At 45.4% G+C, this 9,799-nt stretch overlaps 1 pseudogene; it reads right to left on the bottom strand.

The window, feature by feature from the left end:
* Nucleotides 1-747: 747 nt before the first annotated feature.
* Nucleotides 748-1,855, bottom strand: LOC133238191 (galectin-4-like; annotated as a pseudogene).
* Between the last annotated feature and the right edge of the window lie 7,944 nt (nt 1,856-9,799).

Genomic DNA, 9,799 nt, shown 5'->3' with positions numbered 1-9,799 from the left:
TGTCTCTGCTTTTGAATATGCTATCTAGGTTGGTCGTAACTTTCCTTCCAAGGAGTAAGCGTCTTTTAATTTCATGGCTGCAATCACCATCTGCACTGATTTTGGAGCCTCCAAAAATAATGTCTGACACTGTTTCCACTGTTTCTCCATCTATTTCCCATGAAGTGATGGGACTGGATGCCATGATCTTCGTTTTCTGAATGTTGAGCTTTAAGCCAACTTTTTCACTCTCCTCTTTCACTTTCATCAAGAGGCTTTTTAGTTCCTCTTCACTTTCTGCCATAAGGGTGGTGTCATCTGCATATCTGAGGTTATTGATATTTCTCCTGGCAATCTTGATTCCAACTTGTGCTTCTTCCAGCCCAGCATTTCTCATAATGTACTCTGCATATAAGTTAAATAAGCAGGGTGACAGTATACAGCCTTGACGTATTCCTTTTCCTATTTGGAATCAGTCTGTTGTTCCATGTCCAGTTCTAACTGTTGCTTCCTGACCTGCATATAGGTTTCTTAAGAGGCAAGTCAGGTGGTCTGGTATTCCCATCTCTTTCAGAATTTTCCATAGTTCATTGTGATCCACACAGCCAAAGGCTTTGGCATAGTCAATAAAGCAGAAATAGATGATTTTTCTGGAACTCTCTTGCTTTTTTGATTATCCAGCAGATGTTGGCAATTTGATCTCTGGTTCCTCTGCCTTTTCTTTTTTTTTTCATTCATGAGACACCCTCAGACATTTTATTAGGGGCTTAGAAAGGGTCCTACAGGATCTTCCTCTGTGTTCCCAAGGGTTATGGCCCCAGGAATAGATCAGATCTGGACGTAGGACAAGGTGACATCACCGTGGATCTCCACCAAGTCCACCCTCTGGAAGGCTGAGAGGCTATGGGAGAAGTCGAAGAGGTGCTGGCCATTGGCATACACCTTGAAGCAATCTGCACCACAACGAACGGACAGATCAAAGAACTGTCCAGGACCGAATGGGTTGTAGGGGACCTTCCTCTCCTCAGATCCCCAAGAGCCATTCAGAAAGCTGTTCCGAACCACAGCGCCCTCGGTCATGCGGGGGTTAATGTGCAGAGCCACGTCCCCAGAGGATCCCACCTTGAAGTTGATGACAAAGCTCTTGGCTGTGGGGGGTATGTAGCCCTTGATAATGATGGTTCTTCGAGCTATGAGCCCCCCCTTGCAGTCTCCCATTAAATGGCACGGGTGGGTTGAAGGCTGGGGGTCCCTCCATGGTAGGCAGTCTGCTTTGTTGTTGATAGTACTGTCCGGGACTTGGGTACGCCTTAGGAGGCATGGGCATCTGGTTTGAGGGGGGCTGGCCTCCAATGAAGTTAATTCATTGAAGCATCAGGTCGCCATCCACATGCAGGTGGGTGACCATCTGCAGCGGGATCCGGTGCTTAAACTCATGGAAGGGAGTCCCATTCACCACCACCTTGAAGTGCTCCATCATGACCATGAACACCAGCTCGAAGGCTGCACCCTTGCGGAAGGGCATGCTCATTTTCCTCTCCTCGTTGCCCCACGAGCCGTTCTGCTTCGAGTTCAAGACCACCTTATCCCAGCCATCAAAGCGGGGATTGAAGTGGAAAGCGACGTCTGCCCCTTGGCCCTGCCCCACCTCGAAGTTCACGAAGAACCTCTTCATGTGCTCGCTAGCCACTCCTTGCATGTAAATGGACATTCCAACTCTGAGACCTCCTGGGATGGGGTTGTGGTAGGGTAGTGTCGGGTTGTAGGTGGGCTGGTAGCCTGGTGCAGGGACAAAGGCCATCTTTAGAGGCTGGGCTGGTGACTTCTCCTGTGAGAAAAGCTGCAGGAGTCATGTATGGTGGCAGCTAGCAGGTGGTGGGTGGCTCTTTTTTTTTTTGGTGGGTGGCTCTTATAGCTGAGGATAAGGGTGTGGCTGGCAGGGCAGGGTCCATGGTGGGGTCTGTCTTCTGCACATCCCAGGCTCCCTTCTCACCAGCCTCCCCTCTGCCTTTTCTAAAACCAGCTTGCACATCTGAAAGTTCATGGTTCACATATTGCTGAAGCCTGGCTTGGAGAATTTTGAGCATTAGTTTACTAGTGTGTGAGATGAGTGCAATTGTGCAGTAGTTTGAGCATTCTTTGGCATTGCCTTTCTTTCTTTGACCTTTTCCAGTCCTGTGGCCACTGCTGAGTTTTCCAAATTTGCTGGCATATTGAGGGCAGCACTTTCACAGCATCATCTTTCAGGATTTGAAATAGCTCAACTGGAATTCCATCACTTCCACTAGCTTTGTTTGTAGTGCTGCTCCTAAGGCCCACTTGACTTCACATTCCAGGATGTCTGGCTCTAGGTGAGTGATCACACCATCGTGATTATCTTGGTCATGAACATCTTCTTTGTACAGTTCTTCTGTGTATTGGGGAACAGTACCCACTCTAGGATTCTGGCCTAGAGAATTCCATGGACTGTATAGTCCATGGGATCGCAGTGAGTCGGACATGACTGAGTGACTTTCACTTCACTTCTGTGTATTCTTGCCACCTCTTCTTAATATCTTCTGCTTCTGTTAGGTCCATACCATTTCTGTCCTTTATTGAGCCCATCTTTACATGAAATGTTCCCTTGGTATCTCTAATTTTCTTGAAGAGATCTCTAGTCTTTCCCATTATGTTGTTTTCCTCTATTTCTTTGCATTGATCGCTGAGGAAGGCTTTCTTATCTCCTCTTGCTATTCTTTGGAACTCTGCATTCAGATGCTTATATCTTTCCTTTTCTCCTATGCTTTTCACTTCTCTTCTTTTCACAGCTATTTGTAAGGCCTGCCCAGACAGCCATTTTGCTTTTTTGCATTTCTTTTCCATGGGGATGGTCTTGATCCCTGTCTCCTGTACAATGTCATGAACCTCCGTCCATAGTTCATCAGGCACTCTATCTATTAGATCTAGTCCCTTAAATCTATTTCTTACTTCCACTGTATAATCATTAGGGATTTGATTTAGGTCATACCTGAATGGTCTAGTGGTTTTCCCTACTTTCTTCAATTTAAGTCTAAATTTGGCAATAACGAGTTCATGACCACAGTTAGCTCCCGGTCTTGTTTATGCTGACTGTATAGAGCTTCTCCATCTTTGGCTGTAAAGAACATAATCTGATTTCGGTGTTGACCATCTGGTGATGTCCATGTATAGAGTCTTCTCTTGTGTTGTTGGAAGAGGGTGTTTGCTATGACCAGTGTGTTCTCTTGGCAAAACTCTATTAGCCTTTGCCCCGCTTCATTCCGTACTCCAAGGCCAAATTTGCCTGTTACCCCAGGTGTTTCTTGACTTCCTAGTTTTGCATTCCAGTCCCCTATAATGAAAAAGACATCTTTTTTGGGTGTTCTAAAAGGTCTTGTAGGTCTTCATAGAACTGTTCAGCTTCTTCAGCATTACTGGTTGGGGCATAGACTTGGATTACTATAATTTTGAATGGTTTGCATTGGAAATGAACAGAGATCATTCTGTCATTTTTGAGATTGCATCCAAGTACTGCATTTCGGATTCTTGTTGACCATGATGGCTACTCCATTTCTTCTAAGGGATTCCTGCCCACAGTAGTAGATATAATGGTCATCTGAGTTAAATTCACCCATTCCAGTCCATTTTAGTTCGCTGATTCCTAGAATGTCGACATTCACTCTTGCCATCTTCTGTTTGACCACTTCCAATTTGCCTTGATTCATGGACCTAACATTCCAGGTTCCTATGCAATATTGCTCTTTACAGCATCGGACCTTGCTTCTATCACCAGTCACATCCACACCTGGGTATTGTTTTTGCTTTGGCTCCATCCCTTAATTCTTTCTGGAGTTATTTCTCCACTGATCTCTAGTAGCATATTGGGCACCTACTGACCTGGGGAGTTCCTCTTTCAGTATCCTATCATTTTGCCTTTTCATACTGTTCATGGGGTTCTCAAGGCAAGAATACTGAAGTGGTTTGCCATTCCCTTCTCCAGTGGACCACATTCTGTCAGACCTCTCCACCATGACCTGCCAATCTTGGGTGGCCCCACATGGCATGGCTTAGTTTCATTGAGTTAGACTGTGGTCTAACTCAAGGCTGTGGTCTGTGTGATTAGATTGACTAGTTTTCTGTGATTATGGTTTTAGTGTGTCTGCCCTCTGATGCCTCTCGCAACACCTACCGTCTTACTTGGGTTTCTCTTACCTTGGACGGTGGCTGAGAGGAGCAACCCCACGTCCAAGGAGTGGTGGTTGCGCGGGCGCAGGAGGGCCAAGAGGAGCTACTCCACGTTCAAGGTCAGGAGGGGCGGCCCTGAGGAGATACCCCTTGTCCAAGGTAAGGAGCAGCAGCTGTGCTTTGCTGGAGCAGCCATGAAGAGATACCCCACCTCCAAGGTAAGAGAAAAAGTACTTAGTGACTAAAGAAAAAATGTAGAGATAATAATCTTTACCCCACCCACTTCCTAGGGCTCCTGGGAGGGTCAGATGAAACAATGAACATGACAGTGCCTCGTAAACTGTAAGTAAAAGTGAAAGTAAAGTTGCTCAGTTGTGTCCGACTCTTTGTGACACTATGGACTGTAGCCCACCAGGCTCCTCCTCCGTCCACGGGATTTTCCAGGCAAGAATACTGGAGTGGGTTGCCATTTTCTTCTCCAGGGGATCTTTCTGACCCAGGGATCGAACTCAGGTCTCCCACACTGCAGGCAGACTCTTTACCATTTGAGCCACCAGGGAATCCCAAAGGTGTGTTCAAATGCCATGGACTTACTTTTTAATCTGTGCTTGAGGGCTCTGGATGAAATTTGCCAAGATTGTTGCACAGTTATTTAGCCAGTGACATCACTGCCTGTGATGGGAGTCGAGGGTGGGGCACAGAAGGCGGACCAGAATCCCAGGGGTGGGTGCAGAAGGGACCCCACCCACTGCCTCCCCAGAGCAAACTTGGGTTTGCCCCCACTCATTTTAACAACCTGAAAAAATTCAATCTCCTAGTCTCCAAACTGTCAAAGACTGACACAACCTCTGTGCTCAGGGGAGGCCTGGATTCAAGTTCAAGGGTTGGAGCCACTCTGATCTGATTCTCTGTCTCCAGGGTCTTTGATCGGTGTCTGGACATGGTGGGTATCTGGAATAAATCTGTTGTTGAACGAAATACAGGTAGTATGTTGTGTGAGCTCTCATCCTCTTTAGTCTCACTTCCTTTGTTTGCACATTCCAGGTGTAAGTAAACATTCAAATAAAAAAACACAACTGATTGTGATTGAGAGCAGTGGTGGCCCACTCGTGCTTGAAAATGTGACTGGCCAGTGTTAATGAAAGGTCAGGCTGCAGAGATGGGTATCCCCATCTTGCATGTGGTGCATGCCCGCTTGGTTGTGTCTGAATCTTTGCAACCCCATGGACTGCGGCCTGCCAGGATCCTCTGTTCATGGGATTTCCCAGGCAAGCATCCTGGAGCAGGCTGCCATTTCCTCCTCCAGGGATCTTCCTGACCTAGGGATCAACTCTCATCTCCTGTGTCTCCTGGCATTTCGTTAACCCCAGGACGCTGTGAGACCAGAGTCTCCTGGGAGGGGCTCTCTGGGTCCCTGTGGCTGGCTGGGTTTCGGGTTCCTTCATTGGCCCTGCTGGTCACAGGAGCTGAAAGAAAATGTCTTAAACCAAAAATATTTCTGAGTGTTTATTGTGTGCTTGGCCCTGTCCCGGGTGCTTTGGGGAATATGGAAAAGGTCCGATTGTGGCTTCTCTGTTGGAAGCATTCAGCCTAAAGTTGAGAAGATGTGGTGGCTTCAGGGGAGGCTCCCCACCGGTGGGCAGTGTGTGCCCAGGGCCAGGGACGTGGTGGGCCAGTGGGCAGAGCAGCAGGTCCTCAAAAACTCGAGGAGGTGGAAGTATGTGAAGAAGCCAAAGTCAGTCACTGAAATTCATTTCTCCCCCACCAAATATCTTCTTTCTTTTTCTGTCCCCAATTAGGAGACTGTATGGTTTTCTGTTTCTGCCTAACAAATAGCCACAAACGTAGCAACTTAAAATAGTGCCTAAAGGGGCTTCCCTGGTGGTCCAGTGGTTAAAAATCCACCTTCCAATGCAGGGGGCAGGGGTTCCATCCCTGGTAGGGGAGCTAAGATCCCAACATCCGAAGGGCAGCTAAGTCCGAGTGCCACAACTAGAGAAGCCCACACACCACAGGGGAGATTCAGTGCAGCCAAGATATACATGGGAACCTCATTTAAGTGGAATCACACCATATATTTGTCTTTCTGTGAGTGGCTTGTTTTACTGAGATAATGTCCTCAAGGTTTATCCATGTTGTACTGTGTGTCAGAATTTCCTTTCTTTTCAAGGTGAATAGTATTCCATTGTATGTCTGTGCCACACTTTGCTTATTCACTCATCTGTCAATGGACACTTGTGTGGCCTCCACCTCTTGGCTGTTGTGAACAGTGCTGCTATGGACGTGCGTGTGCAGATATCTCTCCAAGACCCTACTTTGAATTTTTTGAGGGTATATCCAGAAGTGAAATTTCTGGATAGTGTGGTAATTGATAATTCTATTTTTAAGTGTTTGAGGAACTGCCATATTGTTTTTCCATAGTGACTGTGCCATTTTACATTCCCACCAACAATGCACAGGAGTTCCAATTTCTCTACATCCTCATCAACATTTATTTTCTGTTTTTTGTTTTCATAGTAATTTTTATTTATTTATTTACTTGGCTGTGCCAGGTCTTAGATGGAGCACACGGGATCTTTGATCTTTGTTGCTGCTTGTGAACTCTTAGTTTCAGCATGTGGAATCTAGTTTCATGACCAGCAATCACACCTGGGGTCCCTGCTTTGGGAGCTCAGAGTCTCAGCCACTGACCCCCAGGGAAGACCCTATTTTCTTTTCCTTTTTTTTTTTTTTTTGATAGTAGCCATCCTAAAGGGTTCGGGGCATAGACTTGGATTACTGTGATATTGAATGGTCTGTGCCCAGACCAGTAATGCTGAAGAAGCTGAAGTTGAATGGTTCTATGAAGACTTACAAGACCTTCTAGAACTAACAAAAAAGATGTCCTTTTCATCATAGGGGTCTGGAATGCAAAACTAGGAAGTCAAGAAACACATAGAGTCACAGGCAAATTTGGCTTTGGAGTACAGAATGAAGCAGGGCAAAGGCTTATAGAGTTGTGCCAAGAGAATGCACTGGTCATAGCAGTAACACAAGAGAAGACTCTTCCATGTAACACAAGAGAAGACTCTACACATGGACATCACCAGATGTCAATACTGAAATCAGATTGATTATATTCTTTGCAGCCAAAGATGGAGAAACTCCATACAGTCAGCAAAAACAAGACCGGGAGCTGACTGTGGCTCAGATCATGAACTCTTTATAGCCAAATTCAGACTTAAATTGAAGAAAGTAGGGAAAACTACTATACCATTCAGTTCAGTTCAGTTCAGTCGCTCAGTCGTGTCCGACTCTTTGTGACCCCATGAACCACAGCACGCCAGGCCTCCCTGTCCATCATCCACTCCCGGAGTCTACCCAAACTCATGTCCATTGAGTCGGTGATGCCATCCAACTATCTCATCCTCTGTCGTCCCCTTCTCTTCCTGCCCTCAATCTTTCCCAGCATCAGGGTCTTATCAAATGAGTCATCTCTTCGAATCAGGTGGCCAAAGTATTGGAGTTTCAGCTTCAACATCAGTCCTTCCAATGAATATTCAGGACTGATCTCCTTTAGGGTGGACTGGTTGGATCTCCTTGCCGTCCAAGGGATTCTCAAGAGTCTTCTCCAGCACCACAGTTCAAAACTGTGGAAATCTCTTGCTTTTTCGATGATCCAGCGGATGTTGGCAGTTTGATCTCTGGTTCCTCTGTCTTTTCTAAAACCAGCTTGAACATCTGGAAGTTCATGGTTCACGTATTGGTGAAGCCTGGCTTGGAGAATTTTGAGCATTACTTTGCTAGCATGCGAGATGAGTGCAATTGTGCAGTAGTTTGAGCATTCTTTGACATTGCCTTTCTTAGAGATTGGAATGAAAACTGACCTTTTCCAGTCCTGCGGCCACTGCTGAGTTTTCCAAATTTGCTGGCATATTGAGTGCAGCACTTTCACAGCATCATCTTTTAGGATTTGAAATAGCTCAACTGGAATTCCATAACCTCCACTAGCTTTGTTCATAGTGATACTTCCTAAGGCCCACTTGACTTCACATTCCAGGATGTCTGGCTCTAGGTGAGTGATCACACCATCATGATTATCTGGGTCATGAAGATCTTTTTTATACAGTTCTGTGTATTCTTGCCACCTCTTCTTAATATCTTTTGCTTCTGTTAGGTCCATACCATTTCTGTCCTTTATCGAGCCCATCTTTGCATGAAATGTTCCCTTGGTATCTCTAATTTTCATGAAGAGATCTCTAGTCTTTCCCATTCTATTGCTTTCCTCTATTTCTTTGCACTGATCACTGAGGAAGGCTTTCTTATCTCTTCTTGCTATTCTTTGGAACTCTGCATTCAAATAGGTATATCTTTCTTTTTCTCTTTTGCTTTTGGCTTCTCTTCTTTTCACAGCTATTTGTAAGGCCTTCTCAGACAGCCATTTTGCTTTTTTGCATTTCTTTTTCTTGGGGATGATCTTGCTCCCTGTCTCCTGTAGAATGTCATGAACCTCCGTCCATAGTTCATCAGGCACTCTGTCTATCAGATCTAGTCCCTTAAATCTATTTCTCACTTCCACTGTATAATCATTAGGGATTTGATTTAGGTCATACCTGAACCAGAGATCAAATTGCCAACATCTGTGGATCATTGAAAAAGCAAGAGAGTTCCAGAAAAACATCCATTTCTGCTTTATTGACTATGCCAAAGCCTTTGGCTGTGTGGATCACAATAAACTGTGGAAAATTCTGAAAGAGATGGGCATACCAGACCACCTGACCTGCCTCTTGAGAAGCCTGTATGCAGGTCAGGAAGCAACAATCAGAATTGGACATGAAACAACAGACTGGTTCCAAATAAGAAAGGAGTATGTCAAGGCTGCTTATTGTCACCCTGCTTATATAACTCATATGCAGAGTACATTATGAGAAACACTGGTCTGGATGAAGCACAAGCTGGAATCAAGATAGCTGGGAGAAATATCAGTAACCTCAGATATGCAGATGACACCACCCTTATGGCAGAAAGTGAAGAAGAACTAAAGAGCCTCTTGATGAAAGTGGAAGAGGAGAGTGAAAAAGTTGGCTTAAAGCTCAACATTCAGAAAACGAAGATCATGGCATCCAGTCTCATCACTTCGTGGGAAATAGATGGGGAAACAGTGGAAACAGTGTCAGACTTTATTTTTGGGGCTCGAAAATCACTGGAGATGGTGACTGCAGCCATGAAATTAAAAGATGCTTACTGCTTGGAAGGAAAGTTATGACCAACCTAGACAGCATATTAAAAAGCAGAGACATTACTTTGTCAACAAAGGTCCATCTAGTCAAGGCTATGGTTTTGCCAGTAGTCATGTATGGATGTGAGAGTTGGACTATAAAGAAAGCTGAGCACTGAAGAATTGATGCTTTTGAACTGTGGTGTCGGAGAAGACTGTTGAGAGTCCCTTGGACTGCAAGGAGATCCAACCAGTCCATCCTAAAAGAGATCAGTCCTGGGTGTTCATTGGAAGGACTGATGCTAAAGCTGAAACTCCAGTACTTTGTCCACCTGATTGGAAGAGATGACTCATTTGAAAAGACCCTGATGCTGGGAAATACTGAGGGCAGGCAGAGAAGGGGATGACAGAGGATGAGATAGTTGGATGGCATCACTGACT

This window comes from Bos javanicus, chromosome 25 (genome assembly GCF_032452875.1).
Source record: "Bos javanicus breed banteng chromosome 25, ARS-OSU_banteng_1.0, whole genome shotgun sequence".
In the NCBI taxonomy this organism is placed as follows: domain Eukaryota; kingdom Metazoa; phylum Chordata; class Mammalia; order Artiodactyla; family Bovidae; genus Bos; species Bos javanicus.
The sequence above is the reverse complement of the archived record's forward strand: the minus strand, read 5'-3'. Positions and strand labels throughout refer to the sequence as shown.